Below are 20,935 nucleotides of genomic sequence, written 5' to 3'. Positions count from 1 at the left end.
AAGCTCCAGGTGAAGGGGGAGAGAGAACTAAGACTAAAAAGAAATGAAGAAATTCTCCGAGAAATATCTGTATCCACTAGGAAATGCAACATAAGAATTATAGGTATTCTAGAGGGAGAAGAGAGAGAAAAAGGAGCAGAGAGTTTGTTCAAAGAAATAATAACTGAGAAGTTCCCAAACCTGGGGAAGGAACTGGAAATACAAGTGAATGCAATCAATAGATCTCCTAAATATATCAACATAAAAAGACTGTCTCCAAGGCATACAGTAGTAAAGCTGGCAAAAGTCAATGATAAAGAAAAAATATTAATGGCAGCCAGATTAAAAACAAAACAGTACAAAGGAATTCCTATCAGGCAATCAGCTGATTTCTCAGCAGAAACTTTATAGGCTATGAGAAATTGGAATGATATATTAAAAATTGTGAAAGAAAAAGCTTTCAGCAAGAATGCTCTATCCAGCAAAAATATCCTTTAGATATAATGGAGAAATAATAACTACCACAGATAAACAAAAGCTAAGGGGGTTCATTGCCACAAGACCCCCGCTACAAGAAATGCTCAAGAAGGCCCTCATGCCTGAAAAAAAAAAAGAGAGAAATGGGAAACAAAGCTTTGAGCAAAGAGAAAAATAGGTAGACCCAATCAGAAAAATTGCAGCTATCTATCAGAATAGGTTAGCAAACACTTAATTATAACACCAAAGATTAAGGGAAGGAAAACACCAAAAATAAATATAACCTCATCACTTTAAACACAAACTCACAAAACAAGATGGAATAAGTTGTGACAATAATAACTCAGAAGGGGAAGAGGGAAGGGATGGAATCGACTTAGTCTAAGGAAATAAGAGGCCATCAGAAAATGGACTATCTCATCTATGTGATTTTTTATACAAACGTCATGATAACCACTAAACAAATAATCAGAACAGAGACACACACAATAAATAAAGAGAAAACTATGAAAATCATCATACAGAACTACCAAACTGAATTGGTAGTCCAAAACACATGGGACGAGAAACAAAGGAAATGAAAAGAACCAGAAAATGAGCCTTAAAATAGCAACATTAAGCCCTCATATATCAATAATCACTCTAAATGTAAAAGACAAAAGACACAGAGCAGCAGGATGGATTAAAAACAAGATTCCACAATATGCTGCCTCCAAGACACGCCTCAGCTCTAAAGACAAACACAGGCTCAGAGTGAAAGGATGGAAGACAACACTCCAAGCTAGTGGCAAACAAAAGAAAGCAGGTGTTGCCATACTTATATCAGACAAAGTAGACTTCAAGAAAACAGGTAATGAGAGACAAAGAGGGGCAGTATATAATGATAAAAGGGACGCTCCACCAAGAAGACACATCACTTATAAATATATATGCATCCAACAAAGGAGCACCAAAGTACATAGACCAACTATTAACAAATCTAAAAGGAGATATTAACAACAACACAATAATAGTAGTGGATCTTAACACCCCCACTTACATCAATGGATAGATCAGCCAGACAGAAAGTCAATATGGAAATAGTGGACTTAAACAAAAAACTAGAAGAGATGGACCTAATAGATACATATAGAGCACTCCATCCAAACACAGCAGATTACACATTCTTCTCAAGTGTGCATAGAACATTCTCGAGGATAGACCATATGTTGGGAAACAAGGCAAGCCTCTATAAATTTAAGAAGATTGAAATTATAACAAGCATCTTCTCTGACCATAATGCTATGAAACTAGAAATGAACTATAAGAAAAAAGCTGGGAATGTGACAAAGATGTGGAGACTAAACAACACACTACTGAACAACCGATAGATCATTGAAGAAATTAAAAGAGAAATCAAAAAATATCTGGAAACAAATGAAAATGAAAATACACCATACAGACTCATATAGGATCCAGCAAAAGTGGTCCTGAGAGGGAAACACATGGCAATACCAGCCCACCTTAACAAATAAGAAAAAGCCCAATTAAGCAACTTTAAACTACACCTAACAGAATTAGAAAAAGAAGAACCAACAAAGCCCAAATTCAGCAGGAGGGAAATAATAAAAATTAGAGCAGAAATAAATGAAATTGAAACCAAAAAAAAAAAACAGTACAAAGGATCAATGAAACAAAGAGATGGTTCTTTGAGAAGATAAACAAAATTGACAAACCCATAGCCAGACTCACTAAGAAAAAAGAGAGGGCTCAAATAAATAAAATTAGAAATTAAAAAGGAGAAATTACAATGGATACCACAGAAATACAAAGAATTAGAAGAGAATATTATGAAAAACTGTATGCCAACTAATTGGACAATCTAGAAGAAATGGATAAATTCTTAGACTCATACAACCTCCCAAAACTGAATCAAGAAGAAATAGAGAATCTGAATGGAGCAATCACAAGTAAAAAGATTGAAACAGTAATCAAAAACCTCCCAAAAAATAAAAGTCCACGACCAGACGGCTTCTCTGGAGAATTTTACCAACCATTCAAAGAAGATTTAATACTTATCTTTCTATTCTATGGCAAAAAATTGAAGAAGATGGAATACTTCCTAACACATTCTATGAAGCCAACATCACCCTGATACTAAAGGCAGACAAGGACAATACAAAGAAGGAAAATTACAGGCCAATATCACTGATGAACATAGATGCAAAAATCCTCAACAAAATATTGGCAAACTGAATACAACAATACATTAAAAAGATCATACACCATGATCAACTAGGATTTATACCAGTGACACAGGGATGGTTCGACATCTGCAAATCAATCAATATCATGCACCACATTAAAGTAATGAGGAATAAAAACCACATGATCATCTCAGTAGATGCAGAGAAAGCATTTGACAAGATCCAACATCCATTTATGATAAAAACTCTCAACAAAATGGGTATAGAGGGAAAGTACCTCAACATAATAAAGGCCATATATGACAAACCCATAACCAACATCATACGCAATGGGTAAAAACTAAAAGCCATTCCTCTGAGAACAGGAACAAGACAGGGGTGCCCACTCTCGTCACTCTTATTCAACATAATACTGGTGGTTTTGGCCAGAGCAATTAGGCTAGGAAAAAGAATAAAAGGAATCCAAATCAACAACAAAGAAGTGAGACTTTTGCTGTTTGCAGATGACATGATTTTATATATAGAAAACCCTAAAGAATCTGTTGGAAAACTATTAGAAATAATCAACAACTACAGCTAAGTTGCAGGGTACAAAATCAACTTACAAAAATCAGTTGCATTTCTATATTCTTATGACAAACTAACAGAAAGAGAATTTGAGAACACAATCCCATTTACAATTGCAACAAGAAGAGTAAAATATCTAGGAATAAATTTAACCAAGGAGGTGAAAGACCCATACAATGAAAACTATAAGACATTATTGAAAGGAATTGATGATGACATAAAGAAATGGAAAGATATCCCATGCACACAGATTGGAAGAATTAACATAGTTAAAATGTCCACACTACCTAAAGCAATCTACCGATTCAATGCAATCCCAATCAGAATCCCAAAGACATTCTTCACAGAAATAGAACAAAGAATACTAAAATTCATGTGGGGCAACAAAAGAACCTGAATAGTTAAAGCAATCCTGAGCAAAAAGAACAGAGCTGGAGGCATCACAATCCCTGACTTCAAAATATACTACAAAGCTACAATAATTAAAACAGCCTGGTACTGGTACAAAAACAGACACTCAGATCAGTGGAACAGAATTGAAAGCCCAAAAATAAAACCACACATCTACGGACAGCTTATACTTTGACCAAGGAGCTAAGAACATACGATGGAGAAAGGAAAGTCTCTTCAATAAATGGTGCTGGGAAAACTGGAGAGCCACTTGCAAAAGAATGAAAGTAGGCTATTTTCTTTCACCATACACAAAAATTAACTCAAAATGGATCAAAGACTTGAAAGTAAGATCTGAAACTATAAAACTCCTGGAAGAAAACATAGGCAGTACACTCTTTGACTTCAATCATAGAGGGATTTTTTCAAATTCTATGTCTACTCAGAAAAGGGAAACAAAAGAAAAAATAAACAAGTGGGACTTCATCAGACTAAAGAGCTTCTGCAAGGCAAATGAAACCAGGACCAAAATGAAAAGACAACCCACCAATTGGGAGAAAATATTTGCAAATCTTTTATCCAACAAGGGGTTAATCTCCATAATGTATAAAGAACCCACACAACTGAACAACAAAAAACAAACAACCCAATCAAAAAATGGGCAGAGGCCATGAACAGACAGAAAGGAAGATATACAGATGGCCTATAGGCACACGAAAAGATGTTCAACATCACTAATCAACAGGGAAATGCAAATCAAAACTACACTAAGATGTCACCTTACACCCATTAGAAGGCCTATAATAACCAAGACAAAAAATAACAAATATTGGAGACAGAGTGCAGAAACGGGAACCCTAATTCACTGCTGGTGGGAATGCAAACTGGCGCAGCCTCTATGGAAAACAGTACTGAGAGTCCTCAAAAAATTAAAAATAGAAATACCTTGGGCCGGCCCCATGGCTTAGCGGTTAAGCACGTGCGATCCACTGCTGGCGGCCCGGGTTCGGATCCCGGGTTCGCACCAGCGCACCGCTTATCCGGCCATGCTGAGACCGCGTCCCACATACAGCAACTAGAAGAATGTGCAACTATGACATACAACTATCTACTGGGGCTTTAGGGGGAAAAAATAAATTGAAAAAAAAAAAAAAAGAAACACCTTATGATCCAGCTACCCCACTACTGGGTATTTATCCAAAGATCCTGAAATCAACAATCCAAAGAGGTTTATGCACCCCTATGTTCATTGCAGCATTATTCACTATAGCCAAGAAATGGAAGCAGCTCAAGTGTCCCTCAACTGATGATTGGATAAAGAAGATATGGTATATATATAAAATGGAATACTACTCAGCCATAAAAAAAAGACAAAATCATCCCATTTGCAACAACGTGGATGGACCTGGAGGGTATTATGCTAAGCGAAATAAGCCAGACAGAGAAAGACAAACACTGCATGATTTCACTCATATTTGGAAGATAAACTAACACACAGACAGAGAGAACAGTTTGGTAGTTACCAGGGAGAAGGGGGGTGGAGGGTGGGCACAAGGGGTGAAGGGACACATTTATATGGTGACTGACAAACAGTAATGTACAACTAGAATTTCACAGTGTTATAAACTATTATGACATCAATAAAAAAACATCTAAAGGAAAGTATGAGAGCAATGTCTCACAAAAAAGAGAATATCAATAAAGACATAGAAACTATTAAAAAGAATCAATAAAAATTCTAGAGCAGAAAAGTACAATAACTAAAATGAAAAATTCTCTCAAGAAGCTCAACAGAACTTTTGATCTGACAGAAGAAATAATCCACAAACTTAAAGGTAAATCAATTGAAATTATCTAGTTTGTGAAACAAAATGAAAACAAATGAAGAAAAATGGACAGAGCTTCAGACGCCTTTGAAACACTATCAATCCTACCAAAATGTGCATAATGAGAGTCACATAAGAAGAGGAGAGAGAGGAAGGAAAAAGCAGCCAAAGAGTTTTTGAAAATATATTGGATGAAAACTTCAAAAATCTGATGAAAAACCTTAAACTATACATCTAAGGAGCTCAACAAACTTTAAGTAGGATAAACTAAAAGAGACTCAAACCTAGACACATCGTAAACAAAATGCCGAAAAACAAAGACAAAGAGAAAATCTTGGAATCAACAAGAGACAAGGAATTCATCCTGTAGAAGCGATCTTCAATGAAATTGGCAGCTTGTTTCTCATCAGAAAGGAAGCAGAAACTGACACATTTGACAGGAGAAATACAAAATTAAAAAAAATAATAGTTTGTGCTTGCTTCAGCAGCACATATACTAAAATTGGAACAATACAAAGAAGATTAGCATAGCCCCTAGGCAAGGATGACATGCAAATTCGTGAAGCGTTCCATATTTTGGACCTGAATTTACCCCCATGCACAGTTTGCACCTCAATGCAAGCAGTTTTCACCTACAGGAAAAAAAAATAATAATAATAGTTGGAAATTTCAATACCCTATATTCAATAATTTATATAATAATTTATGCATAAGAAAACAATATATAGGGAATTTGAACAACACTATTAGCCAACTAGACCTAACAGATATCTATAAAACACTCTACCGAACAACAGCGGAGTACACGTTCTTCTCAAGTGCACATAGAATATTCTCCAGGATGGACCATATTTTAGGCTACAAAACAAGTCTCAACAAATTTAAAAGGATAGAAATCACACAAAACATGCTCCCTGATCACAATGGAATTAAATTAGAAATCAATAAAAGAAAGAAATTTGAAAATATCACAAGTATGTAGAAATAAACAACACATTCCTAAATTACCAAAAGGTCAAAGAAGAAATCAAAAGGAAAATTAGAAAACATTTTGGGATGAATAAAAACCAGCACACAACATACCAAGACTTATTGGCTGCATCTAGAGTAGTACTTAGAGAGAAATTTATAGCTGTAAATACTATATTAAAAAAAAGAAGAAATGTCTCAAATCAAAAACATAACTTTCCACCTTAATAAACTAGAATAGAAGAGAAAACTAAACCCAAAGTGAGAAGAATAATGGAAATAATAAAGACTGAAGTGGAAAAAAATGAAATAGAAAAATAACTGAGAAAAACGGTTAAACCAAAAGTTGATTCTTTTAAAAGAAACAGAAAAAAAAGAAGACAAATCTTTAACTACACTCATCAAGAAAAAAAAAAAAGACAAATTACTAAAATCATGAATGAAAAAGAGGACATGACTAACAACTTTACGGAAATAAAAAAGGTTAAAGACTTATACTATGGATAATAATATGCCAACAAATTAGATAACTTACATGAAATGGACAAATTCCTAGAAACACACAAACTACTGAAACTGACTCAAGAGGTATAAAAATCTGAATAGACTCATCACAATTTAAGAGATTGAATTAATAATCCAAAAAACTCCGTAGAGAATAGCCCCCTCCTAGATGGCTACATTATGAATTCTACCAAGCGTTTAGAGAGTTAACACTAATCTTTCATCAATTCTCCCAAAAAATAGAAGAGGAAAGAATACTTCCTAACTCATTCTGTGAGGCAAGTATTACACTGATACCAAAACCAATGACATCACAACAAAAGAAAACTGTAGACCAATATTCATTACAAATATAGATGTGTAAACCCCCCAAAAATACTAAATTCTAAATTCCACTTCATAGAAATTAAAAATTTTGTGCATCAATAGACAATATCAACAGAGTGAAAGGGCAATCCATAGAATGGAAGAAATATTTGCAAATCATATATCTCATAAGGGATTAATATCCAAAATGTATAGAGAACTCCTATAACTCAACAACAAAAAAACAAACAACCCAATTCAAAAATGGGCAAAGGACTTGAATAACATTTCTCCAAAGATAAACAAATGGCCAGTAAGCACATGGAAAGATGTTCAACATCATTGATCATTAGGGAAATGCAAATCAATACCACAATGAGATACCATCTCAAACCCATTAGGATGGTTACTATCAAAAAAGAAAGAAAGAAAGTGTTGGCAAAAATGTGGAAGAATTGGAACCCTTGTGCACTGTTGGTAAGAATGTACAATGGTATAGCCACTATGGAAAACAATATGGTGGTTCCTAAAAAAATTAAAAATAGAATTATCATATGATCCACCAATTTCACTTCTAGATATATACCCCAAAGAAAGCAGGATCTCAAAGAGATATTTTTACACCCATGTTCATAGCAGCGTTATTCACAATAGCTATAACGTGGCAACCTAAGTTTCCAAGGTCAGATGAATGGATAAGCAAAATGTGGTCTATACATACAATGGAATATTATTAAGCCTTAAAAAGGAAGGAAATTCTGACATATGCTACAACGTGGATAAGCCTTGAGGAAATTATGCTAAGTAAAATAAGCCAGTCACAAAAAGACAAATACTATATGATTCCACTTATATGAGATACTTCCAGTAGTCAAAATCTTAGAGAGAGAAAGTGGAACGGTGGTTGCCAGGGGCTGGAGAGGGGGTTATGGGGAATTATTGTTTAATGGGCATAGAGTTTCAGTTTTACAAGATGAAAAAAAATATGGAGATGGATGGTGGTGATGGTTGCACAACATTGTGTATGTATTTAACACCGCCAATCTGGAACTGTGCATTTAAAAATGGTTAAGATAGTAAAATATGTAAAAATGTATATTTTTAAAAAATTGAAAAAATCAATCAATATAATACACTACATTAATAGGATAAAAGAAACAATCACTAAATAATGATGGAAGGTAATAGGTTATAATGTCTGATAATCTTATCTCCTTACCTATCCAGTTTATCTAAATTCTTTCAAAATAGATCATTAATCTCTCCCAAAAATTGCATATTGTTAAGTCCACCTAAAACTCTGCCTGGAGCCAGAAGAATGGCATGTTTGTGGAATTCTCATAGGATGGTATGTGGAAGAGAGTGACGGAAAATGAAGCTGGAGAGGCAAATTGAGGTCAATTCCTAATAGGGCTCAACCACCTTACTAAACAATTGGAATTTAGTCTATCATTGCCAGGGTGCTATTGAAGGGTTTTTAGCAGCCGTGTTTCTTGATCAAACTTCATAGTTGTATAATTATTCTCATTACAGTATTTTCTGCAGCAAATTACATATGCCCCAACTCAAACCGCTTAATTAATCAAGAAATGTGTCTCTCTAATAAAAGTGAGTCCACAAGTAGAGAAGACTTCTGGCTCAATTGATTCAGCAGCTCAGTGATGTTATCAGTGACCCAGATCCTTTCTGTCTTCTTCTGCTATCTTCAGCTTTATCCCAAGGCTGTTTTACCTGGTGATCATAAGATGGCTAGGGCAGCATACTTCCTGGTTCACATCCAGCAGGAGAAACTGGCTTCTCTTTCTCAGAAGCCAAAAGGAAGCCTCTCTTTACCTTTTGTTGGCCCAGTTGCTCTAGGCCAGCCCATCTCTGAACCAAAGAATGGCAATGGGATTGCCATGAAGGATTTAGATAAATGTGTAGTCGAATGATTTTGAAGGAGTCAACTATAGTGTCCCCAGTCATTCAGCAGAAGAATAGAAGAACTGGAGAACAAGGCTGGAGACAGGGATAATTAGGTGATTGCCCCAACAAGCCATATACAGCCAAGTGATGAGTACCTCGACTTGAGGAATAGAGAATAAAGAGAAGAGGATAAATTTGAAAGGTACTTAGGGAGTTTATTAAGGTTTTGTATATTAGTTTCACACTCAATGTTGCTAGATAACTAAGGTCTTGGTTTAACTAAAATTAGTTTCATAAACTGCTTATCCTTTATTTCTGACTCCTATACTGCTCAATTACTATTGAGCTTAGCTTTAAATACTGAACTGTATTTCATTTGATTATTAAAATGTTCATGTATTTTCAGGTTTTTGTGTCTGTGCTAATATCGTACAATATTCTGCTGTGAACTTAAAAACAAAACACAAAAAGCAAAAACACAAGAGTTTTACTCAGGAAAAAAATGACACTCTTGCCATTAGAATGACTTCTACAATGACTCGCCAAAATCCTGTAGTCTGGGCCAAATAGCTCTCCACTCCATGGGTTGTTCAGATGTTTCTCCTTCTGACCTAGACAATGGAATAGAGGACCCACAAGGAATCTTGGGACCCACCAGAGTCCAGCTGAAAGTTAAAGTCATTTTGTGAAGAGTAATATTATAGTTCAATATGGTTGTAATTCATTGAAACCTGGGGTCCAATGGGCCACAGGCCTGATGTGCCTTTGACTTTCCCCAGGACAGAATAGGTTCTGTCTTCTCAGTGTGGTTGCAACTGGTCACATTCTAGGTTTACGTGATTGTTAGTTTGTTGTTGATGTTGTTTTGTCTTGTTTTGGCTCAATGGCTTAGGCCAAAGCTCCTATTTTAGGGTATAATAATGATCAATTTGGTATCACTCAACTCACCCCAGGTTCCTCACTATCAGAATCCTCTGTCTCTTCATAATTTGCAAAGAACCAGTGTGACTTCAGAAGAGCAAAAGATGAATCGTGAATTAGTGAAGAGCTCTGTAATTTTTTTCAAGAGGCCTCATGGAGAATGCATTCTAATGAAATCCTTTCAAGTACTCCTTTTTCCTACTTCTTCAATAAAGGATGCAATTTGATCACAAGTTTACTCTTCCTTTTGTAAAAGCCAATCTGAGTTGACATGGATGAATATAGCCAGTCCAGGGAATGTAGGAAAGTAAAGTTGAATGCCCACTTTGTCTCAGGTTGGAGGAGATAGGCCCGAGTGAAATGACTCTTTCATCTGAAAGAAGGAAATACTCTGACTTTAGAAGCAAGCATAATGTCAGTGTAGCGATAGCAAGATTCCTGATCTCTGCTTTTATTTCCTCACCTGTAAAACAGAAGTAATAGTACCTAGACCACAGTATACATGCAAGGATTAAATGACAATACATCATTAAAAGGATTTAGAACAGCTCCTAGCTTATGGTAATCTCCCAATAAATTATTATTATTGATCACTTATTAGCTCTTATCATTATACCTTTAACATGATTCCTATTTTCCAAGAATTGGTGACCAGAGTCCACCTCTGAAAGCAGATGTTCTCAACATTCTAAGTCCGAAAAATCAATTGAAAGCTTGCTGTTATGGGTCTAATTGTGTCCCCTAAAAAAGACATATTAGAGTCTTAATCCCCAATACCTCATAATGTGAGCTTATATGGAAATGGGATTTTTACAGAGGTCATTAAGATAAAATGAGGTCATTAGGGTGAACCCTATTCTAGTATGACTGGTGGTGTCCTTATAAAAAGGGGAAATTTGGACATAGAAACAGATGTACACACAGGGAAGACTATGTGAAGACACATAAGGAAAATATCACGTGAAGATGGAGGATTAAACTGATGCATCTACCAGTCAAGAAATGCCAAAAATTGCTGGAAAATCACCAAAAGCTAGGAAGAGGCAAGAAAGGATCTTTCTTCTACAGGTTTCAGAGGGAGCATGGCCCTGGCAACACCTTGACTTTGAACTTCTGGCCTCCAGAACAGTGAGACAATAAATTTATGTTGTTCTAAGCCACCCAGTTCGTGGTACTATATTACAGCAGTTCCAGAAAATGAATACAGGTAGCTTTTCACTATAACAAGCAACATACTCCCCGCATTCCCTGGAGGGGGTTAGGTTTATGAAGGGAGGGTATCCTCTCACCTCAGCATCCCACAGTGAGAGGGTCGCGTTTGAATGGTTCTACTCCCTGAAGGTGAGGGAGAGGAGAAGGAGCTGTAAAGTTTGGAGTGTCTACAGGAAGAATCCCATTCCCCACTGATAGTCTTTGAGACCTAGGAGGACTTGCTGACCTGCTCCAGACCAACCAGGGCAAGAGCTAGCAATGTTAAGAGAAGGCATGGCTGTGCCACCATGCAGAGGGACCATGGGCCAACCCTGGAGTTCAGAGTTTGCAAGAGGTAAAAAAATAAGGATCCTACCACTGCCTGTAGGCCCCAATATTGGAGAGAGATGAGACCGGAAGCCTCAGGATTCCTGAGAACTGCTGCAGCATGGAGAGCAATGCATAGCAAAGCACTTCTGCAAAATGCTGCCAGTTGAGGGTCAGTAGGAAGATGAGGCCAAATTCCAAAAGAGGCCACCAGTGCCTAAGAGAACTGCTCAGAACTGAGTGGCTCTTTATTGTGGCCAGTACAAGCCTCCATGTACCCACCTAGACTGAAGATGTAATCTATAGAAAGAAGACCATATCCTGACATGCGGTTATACAAGTAGGGAATAGCATGTGTAGCAAACAAGAAAGACAGCCCCTCTCCATGAACAGCCATGTCTCAGGTATTGCCTTGGCGCCCACACAACAAATAAAGGAGAGAGGTGAGAGGCGGCCATCCCCAGCTCTCACACCAACCATTGGACAAGCCATTGGAGTCAAAAGACTGGCTCACCCTGAGTTGGGGCAGGGGGAAAACTGACTCTGTTATAAAATTGAAGGCTTAAAATTGTCAGTTCTGAGCCTTAAGAGTGTAAATGAAAATATTTTAATAACAAAAACCAAAACTCTCTAATGGAAGAACCATCCACCCACCTCCACTTGCTCTAAGAACTAAAACAATATCGATTCCATTGCGTGAAACTGAGTGCCGTTTACCAGTCCCCCTACCTTCCCACAGCAGGTTAGCACTACCCTGATCATGATTCTCTGCTCTTCTGCGTGTTCTCTTTTCACATGAATAGGTATTCCTAAAAAATTGGAATACGTTGGCAACTTTAATACTTTGTGATATCTAACTACATTTTCTGGCACCTGAATTCCTGCCACCAGGTGGAGTTACTCCACCAAAGGAGTAATCAACAGTCACATAGACCTGCTCATCAACATCTCATGGGAGAAGAGTTCAAGTGTTCATTTTGCTGCACATCTTGTGTTCATAAGAGTTAGGGCAGAGCCTCTGGACTTTTAGCTCACATTCTGCTCAAATTTTGACTAGTTAAATTTTTTTAAACTCCATTTGCAAGCTTTACTGCCCCCACTGATCCCCAGATGAAATGCACAATTGAAGGCATGATAAGTTTGTGGAGCTTTACAAACTTCTTGTAGCATCTTCCTATAAAATGTGCACCTCGATTACTATTAACAGAAAAGGATAGTCCAAACCTAGGACAGAGTTTTAGAGGCATTTTGCTGCCTGGCATGGTGTTAGTTCTTGCACATGGGAATGTTCCCCTCATCCTGAGAAGGCACACGGCAGCCATTCCTTGACAAAGGAGGTACCACCTCATGGAGGGACTTCTGGGGGATTTATGAGCATGTTATTGGTTGTCACTGTGAGTGGAGGAGGTGACAAGTCACTAAAAGCATTTAGCGAATAGAGCCACGGATGCTAGACTTTCTGCAATGTTCAGTCCTAAACAATGAATGGTCTCTCATGACTTTTGAATGTCCTACCGGACATCCATGAAGAAGATAAACCTTTTAATAATCATCTCATTCCAGGACTTAATGAATCATTTTCATGCTTTATTCTATATCAAAGTTTCCAGGAATATAGCTGCCATGTACTTTGTTTTACTTGGGATTTCACCATGAATGATTCACCACGTAAAATAATAGGAGAAAAGACAATGCTCCTGTGGCATTTATGTCACCAATACTACACAACCATATCAGTCTATGTTCATAACTATCTCATGCAAACATGTAACAGAAGGATCTAAGACACTTTTAGCATAAAATCAATTATTATTAAATTGGAATAAACACATGAAATGCAGGGAGATCTTTTCATTTCATTTAGTTTTAAAAAACAATAATAAAGATTGTTTTAAAAATAGTTCATATTATTGCCACCTGTGAGGGTTAATTTTATGTGCCAACTTGAGCGGGCCACAGGATGCCCAGATACCTGGTTAAACGTTATTGCTGGGTGTGTCTATAAGGGTGTTTCCAGAAGAGATGGGTGTTTGAATCCGTGAACTGAGTAAAGCAGGTGGCCCTCTGCAGTGTGGGTGGGCATCATCTAATCCACTGAGGGCTTGAATAAAACAAAAAGGCAGAGGAAGGTTGAGTTTGCTCTCTGCCTGACTGATTGAGCTTGGACATGGTACCCCTGCCCTCAGCACTCTGGGTTCTCAGGCCTTCAGACTTGGACTGGCGTCTATTCCATCAGTTCTCCGGCTTTCAGGACTTCAAACTATACCACCAGCTTTCCTGGGTCTCCAGCTTGCAGACAGCAGGTCATAGGTCTTCTTAACCTCCACATTCATGTGAGCCAATACTTTATAACAAATCTCTTGTTTATAACCATTTCTTTTTCCAATCCATCCTTGATACCCCACTGCCTTTTGAAGCTGATGGCACCCAAGATCGTGTTAAGCTCCTCGTATGAACATATGTCTCAACCTATGGTGGAATCTCTCATAGCGCATACATTTCTGGAATATTTTTCACTTCCCCATCCCATGTCGTAACACAGGCAATTAACACTGTATTTTCCCTGGTTAATTATAAAAATACTCCTCATTTTTTATAACGTTCTGTAATTGGCCTTAGCCTGGTCTGCCTACATAGCTTAAGGTTTTATCCTTATTTCTCCTGTCTTATAAGTCTGTCTGTTCTTGTATTACTTTATTCTGTTTATTACTTACCACTTACACCTCTGCTTTTTTTTTTTTTTTTTTTTTTTGCATTTCTTGTACAGATGGCTTCTGATTTTCTTTCTTTTTTAAAATCCAAACTTATTTACAGGCATCTAACTATTATGTCTTCCAGAATAGTCAGGCCTGAAATTTTATACAATGAAATAGCTATTTTATTATAAGGGTTTTTTTTGCCCTTTATATTACAGTGAATGCACGGGCTGGAAGATAGCAGGACAGTCCTGGTTCTGCCACTAACCAGCTGGAGGTGGTCAGCAAGTCACTGCCTTCTCTGAGTGTCAATTACTTCATGTGTAAAGTGAGAGAACTAGACCAAATAATTTCTAGGTCTTCTCCCAAACATATCATTCAAAATCTAATATAGGATAACACAATGGATAAAGGACTCCAGTTTCTAATTTCATGCTATTCTTTTGACGTTTTTAGGAATTATTTTTTAAGTTTTATGTACAGTGCTTGATCTTCTGTGGCCTTATCTAAACTCATTTTCTAACCAGTATTCCAAATACACAGTACTGGTGAGCAGTCTTTGACTTTCAAAGAAGAGTTGTCCATCACATTGGTTATGCAATGATTTTCCCCTCCATAATGTAAACACTGTGTTTCCTGGCTATGAGAGAATCATTCCAGAAATGTTAGCTTATGAAGAATTCAATAAATATAGACTGAGCTGTTAGGAGCCACAGGAGCATCTGCATTCCCCAGAGACCACTGAGCATTGAACAGTTGAAGTTTCTTGTGCATATATGCAAAGGAGGAATTAACCTACAGGAAAGAAAGAATTCTAAAGTAAGAACATCTTTGGGAATTAACAGGGCAAGAGGAAACCCATCATTGTTTTCAAGAATATGAAAAATTGAATTAGCTATATAATAACCCAATATTGAGATTTAATTTCATGTCATAAAACTGCATTCAATAAAAAAAAGAGTATGCTGCAGTCACCTGTATGTATTTGTCTTCTTTTTTTATTCTTGTTTTTGTGACTACTAATTGTTAGCCTGTTGTCAATTTGCAAACATTTGTTCTTTATCTTATGACTAAGTGGAGAAACTGAGGCCATCACACACAATGCTAAATTGTCTCTTTATCTCATAAAAAAAATGTTATACAAAGAAAGGGCTTGTGCTTTTAAAAACTGGATCCTGTTTAAACTTTTTTCCATATGGGATTTATGCTATTTCATTTTACAACTTCCAAGTATAATCTTTACTTTTATTATTCATTTAGTTTTTCACTTGAAGTATCTTTTTCAAGTAGAAAATCATTATAAGATTCAGTCATCTGACAGCTAAGTTTTTAACCTATTTAACGTATTTGTACAAATTACAGAGTGTAATTCACTATTTGCCTCTCTTTGTAAACAGTGACTACAGACCCTATATTTTAATTTTATCCCAGCATGGAGAGATTTTTGTGTATAATTTCTTATTATTTTTCTTCTTAGGAGTTTTTAAAAGACTTTACCTTATATTTGAATATAGGGGCTGAATAGTTTTTTGAAACCAATCAAAATGGAGCACCCCTGTTTTAAGAGACTTTACAGCCTTTATTCTTTCATGCCCTCCAAGGATGGACTATGAATCCAATTCAAAGGGAACCTCCTGAAGGAAATGTTTCCTTCTTTATCCTTCATAAATCCATCTTAATCTTGAGGAACAGATATCCTTTGCAACTGCATTTCTTCAGCATTAGAAATTCTTGCATTTATTTTGGGATAGAAGAATCTAGGCCTTTAAATTTGAGAATTCTAGAACCTATAAACTTAACTGATTTACTTCCATACACCTTGGTCTCTTCAATGATCTTTTCTTGGAAAATATGCAGGTCCTGCAGATATTATACTTTGAGTCAAAAAGACCAAAGTCTCTACTGGCATTCTAGCATCCTTATGGATTCTCCACTCCCCACTCTCAATTCACAAGGACTTTTACAAGAGGGAAAAGAATTTGCTCTAACAGTGGATAAGCAATTTTTGATTATTGGATGAGTTGGAAATTATATACACTCCTTTTTATCTGAAGAGAAAGTAGAAAAAAAGTATCCATTTAATAGAAAAAAGAAATCATATTCACACAGTTGCCCTGAGCTTTGCATGAGCCAAGACTTCTCCAGGGGAAGACACGTCATAATGTATTTATTGGGATCCTTGCATTAATTTGAATGAGTAAGACTCCAAGATCTTCCTTTAAATAAAAAATAGAGGCATGGTTATCATATTTGCCTCCATCTGGGGCAGGGTGGGGGAGAACAAAGAGGGAGACAAGTCTCCACGTTCCCATCTAGATCCATTTTCGGCCCTTAGAGCAGTCAGGTAACTTGCTCTTAGAGCAAGACTGAGATGGAACATTAAGATGGGATAATTTGAGGGACATTTAATACAGGGGCTTTCTACAAAAAGTGGGCAGTGTGTAGAGAAGCCACAAGTGATAGAATAGTATCCCAAAGTTGTTAAGAGCAGAAGCAAATCATAATCCTCTAAGTATGAATAGGCAAGTGAAAAGAGTGTTTCCCCAGACCTCAGGAGAAGAGAGTCACATGGAGAGGCCGCTTTGACAGGCATTGTGACCATTGGTCAAGGTGCCCACCAAACCTTGGCAACACCACAGGGAGGAAAGTAAGAGAATAAATAATTTGCCCTTTCTCTGCTCCAATCTCCGAATAGGATGTTCTGCTCTTTGAAACCAACTGGAAGCCAGAAGGCAAGGGTGCCTGTTGATGAAGTCCATATAAAGATTAGTCCCCATTGGATTGGTGGTTACCAGAGGGGAAAGGGGGAGGGAGGAGGGCGAAAGAGATAATTTGGCACATGTGTGTGGTGATGGGTTGTAATTAGTATTTGGGTGGTGAACATGATGTAATCTATGCAGAAATAGAAGTATAATGATGTACAACTGAAATTTATACAATGTTATAAACCAATGTTACTGCAATAAACAAAAAATTTAAAAAAAAAATAAAGTTTGTTAGAAGGTGAAAAAAAAAAAAAGGTTAGTCCTCAGGGACACAATAGAATAGAGAAGGATGGAGCGGAGATCTGGAGAGGCAGATGAAAGACAGGCAGCACACAGCCCATCTCTGCCCTGCTCTGTACACTGGGAGGCTAACCTATATGGACTGCATCATCTATACTTCTTTGTTCTTATTCCTTCTGGTGGTGTTTAGTCAATGAAATTGGAAGTTAGGAGGAGAGAAAAGTCAGAGTTCACCCTCCTCTTTTCTAGTCACAATTTTGACAGTAGCTAAGTTCCTCTATCTAAGGCCTCAGCTCCTACTAGGCAGCTCACATCCTTGGCTACAGCTCTTGCTGCTACAGGAACACAGTTCCTGTCCCCGTGCTTAAGACTGAGGGGAAATAAAAGCTTCCTCCTGTTATTGGTTCCCAAGTGTGTCAACATCCCTTTTGGTTCCCGTGACCCTGCCCACATTTCTGTAAATAGCTCCTTCATTCATCTTCCTTCAATTAAACACGTTAAGACTGCCTTCTGTTTTCTTCTGCCACCACAAGTGATACAATAATGCTCAAAAGAATGCACAAAAGTATGCATAAGCCATCAGCTTGCCCAGACTGGGTGGGATCAGTGTAAAGAGACTGAATCTTTTAGGGATACTCAGTTCTCTCTAGGTCAATAGATAATAGGAAGATAATCCATTCACTACCTTTCTCTAACAAGACAACTTAGAGTAGCAAGAAGTTCTCCACTCCTGGGAGTGTTTAGCACTGGCAAGAATGCCGTAGAAGGAACATGAGCATCATTTAGGGAGTGGGGAGGGTTAAACTAGCTCGACAGCCTCCATAATCTATCTCAATCTTTAGAGTCTCATGTGCTCTTACTTTTGACAGTGATTTCAAAAACCAAGGCAGTGGGTGTCTTATTTTGAGTTCCCCCAAAAGCAGATGCTGATGTAAGGATTTAGATATTGTGAGAGAATGGGAAAGGGATATAGGAAGGGAGGAAAGCCAAGAAAATATGCATGGATGAATGGGTTCCTGTTACAGGGAATGGGGGCTCAATCTTTATGAGGACTTTCTAAGAAACAGATGAAACACACTTCAGGATTATCCTTCATTGGGGGAGACAGAGGGGACAAAGAGCTAGAATAATTATCCAGCAATACCCACCTTTCATTTGTTGAGAAAAATTCCTGGGGTATTAACTTCCCAGCACTTTTGGCCTGCCCACACCCAAGCATCATCTTCAGGAAAAGAGAGGCATTGGCCTGCCACATCCAAGCGTCCTCAAGAAGAGAGAGGCATTGGCCTGCCACATCCAAGCATCCTCAGGAAGAGAGAGGCATTGGCCTGTCACACCCAAGCATCCTCAGGAAAAGAGAGGCAGGAATTATCTTTAGACATAGAAACTGAAGGTGACTTCCAGAGTGGGCCAAGGGGATAGGGATGGGGCATCAACAGCATTTGCTACAGTAGGTTTGGACAACAATCCTCTCTCCTGTATGTCTCTTCCTTCTAGGAATTTGGTATCACTTCTGAGAAATCAATAAAAAGGTGGAAAATTCTGTCCTCTACAATATCTGGTTTAAGGCTGGTCCCAAAAGAACTTGGGCTTAGTCACCTACATGTCCACTTTCAGATGCCTCTTATTACTTCCTTCAATACCAGTTGGTTCATGTCATTCATCTTTTCAAAAAGTTGTCAAGCTATTTTATGGAGGTATATAAATTAATATTAAAGTTCATATGGAAAAAGAAACATGCAAAAATAGCCAGAAAAATAATGAAAACGAAAAAATTATGAGGAGACGCCAGCCCTATCAGACATTAAAACATACCATAAAGCCTCTGTAATTAAAACATTGTTGAACTAAAATATGAGCAGATAAACAGATCAATGGAATAGAAGAGAAAGATCAGAACTAGGCCCAAATACATACAGAAATTTAACGTGTGACAAAAATATAATTCCAAATCACTGGAGTAAAGATGGACTGTTTAATAAATGGTAATGGGACAACTAGGGAGCCTTTTGAAAAAACATGAAGTTAGATCCATATCTCACACCATACACAAGAATAAACTCTAAATGTATTAGGAATCAAAATGTAAAAAGTAAAATAACATACTACATTATTCATAAAAACAAAATTAATAGGTTTGGGGAAAGGAAGCATTGTGGTAGGAAAAATATATGTTGACACCAAACACCTACTTCTGGAGGAGAAAATAAATCCTATTTGGACCATCTACAAATTGCTTAAAAAAAAATTAAAACCATACAAGTACTAGAGGAGACCACAGGTGAATTCCTATTTAATCTTAGTTTTGAGCTTTCTAACAATGACTCAAACTCCATAGGTAACTATCTTAGTTCATTTGGGCTGCCGTAACAAAAAGATCATAGATTAGGTGACTTAAAAAACAAACATTTATTTCTCACAATTCTGGAGACTGGGAAGTCCAAGATTAAGGCATCTGAAGATTCAGGGTCTGGTGAGAACCCACTTCCTGGTTCATAGATGACTGTCTTCTCTGTCCTCACATGGCAGAAGGGGACAGAGAGCTCTCTGAGGTTATAAAGGTACTAATCCCATTTATGACAGGAACAGGAAGTACTAATCCCATTCATGACAGGAACAGGAAGTACTAATCCCATTCATGACAGGAACAGGAAGTACTAATCCCATTCATGAGGGGTCCACTCTAATCACTTCCCAAAGGCCCCATCTCCAAACACCATCATGCGGGGGATTAGGTTTCAACATATGAATGAGGCAGAGGGTGCCTCATTCAGTTGATAGCAGTAATAAAAGAAAAGATTGATAAATTTTATTACGTAATTTTTTTTTAATTTGTATGATTAAAAAACAAGACACCATAAACAAAGTCAAAAGACAATTGTCAAATTTGGAGAAAAGATATCACAGATGAAAAACTAATATTCCTAATATATAAAGAACTCTTAAAACTTGAGAAACAAAGGTCCAGAAATCTGATAGAAAAATGAGTTCAAGACATGAGGTTTGGCTCCATCTTTTCATCCTTAATACTTTCAATGTCCTTCCCCCACAAAGTGCTTCAGCCACTATTAGCCATACCCAAAATATGTCCTGAACCTTCTCTCCTCCATGCCTTTGCCCTCCTCCATACCCTCTGCCTGTAATAATGTTCTTTCTCTTGACATTTTACAAAGTTCTAGCCATTCTATCAGCTTCATTTGTTCACCCAGCAAGCATTCACTGAGTGCCTATTATATGTCAGTAGGAATACAAAGGTGAAAGTGTCATGGACTATTCCCTCAAGACACTCATGGCGTAGCACAGCAGTTTTTGTACATTTTGCCTGTGCAATTCACATGATATACATCAAGCCTACATTGGATGCCTGCCCATGGGTGTTTTCTGATTTTCTTTAGGCTCTGACTTAAATAAAAATAGAGTTGTAACATATAGCATGACCCAATTGGTATTTTAAAAGACTCATATACAAACAAATAAAAATAATAGAGAAATTAAAAAACAGGCTTAAGTTGATTGCAATTCTCATTTCACATGCTGTGATTCCCCTTTTGTCCTGCAGTTTATGGATTTCAAAATTCCACCTTCTGTTTGAAATCTTCCCTATTCTCTTCAAATCCAATAAATCAGTTTCTCCTCTGTTCTCCTGTGGGGGACTCTTGTTTCTCTACTGTGGCATTTATGTCACA

The 20,935-nt window shown here is 37.3% G+C and overlaps 1 non-coding gene across 1 annotated transcript; it reads left to right on the top strand.

Moving 5' to 3' along the window:
* Window positions 1–5,897: 5,897 nt before the first annotated feature.
* Window positions 5,898–6,004, top strand: LOC147912565 (U6 spliceosomal RNA). Its single transcript, XR_015549798.1, has one exon. It is a non-coding gene; the product is annotated as a U6 spliceosomal RNA (small nuclear RNA).
* Window positions 6,005–20,935: the final 14,931 nt, after the last annotated feature.

Source organism: Ceratotherium simum, chromosome 34 (assembly GCF_057802395.1).
Source record: "Ceratotherium simum simum isolate JZ-2026a chromosome 34, ASM5780239v1, whole genome shotgun sequence".
In the NCBI taxonomy this organism is placed as follows: Eukaryota; Metazoa; Chordata; class Mammalia; order Perissodactyla; family Rhinocerotidae; genus Ceratotherium; species Ceratotherium simum.
The sequence above is the reverse complement of the archived record's forward strand: the minus strand, read 5'-3'. Positions and strand labels throughout refer to the sequence as shown.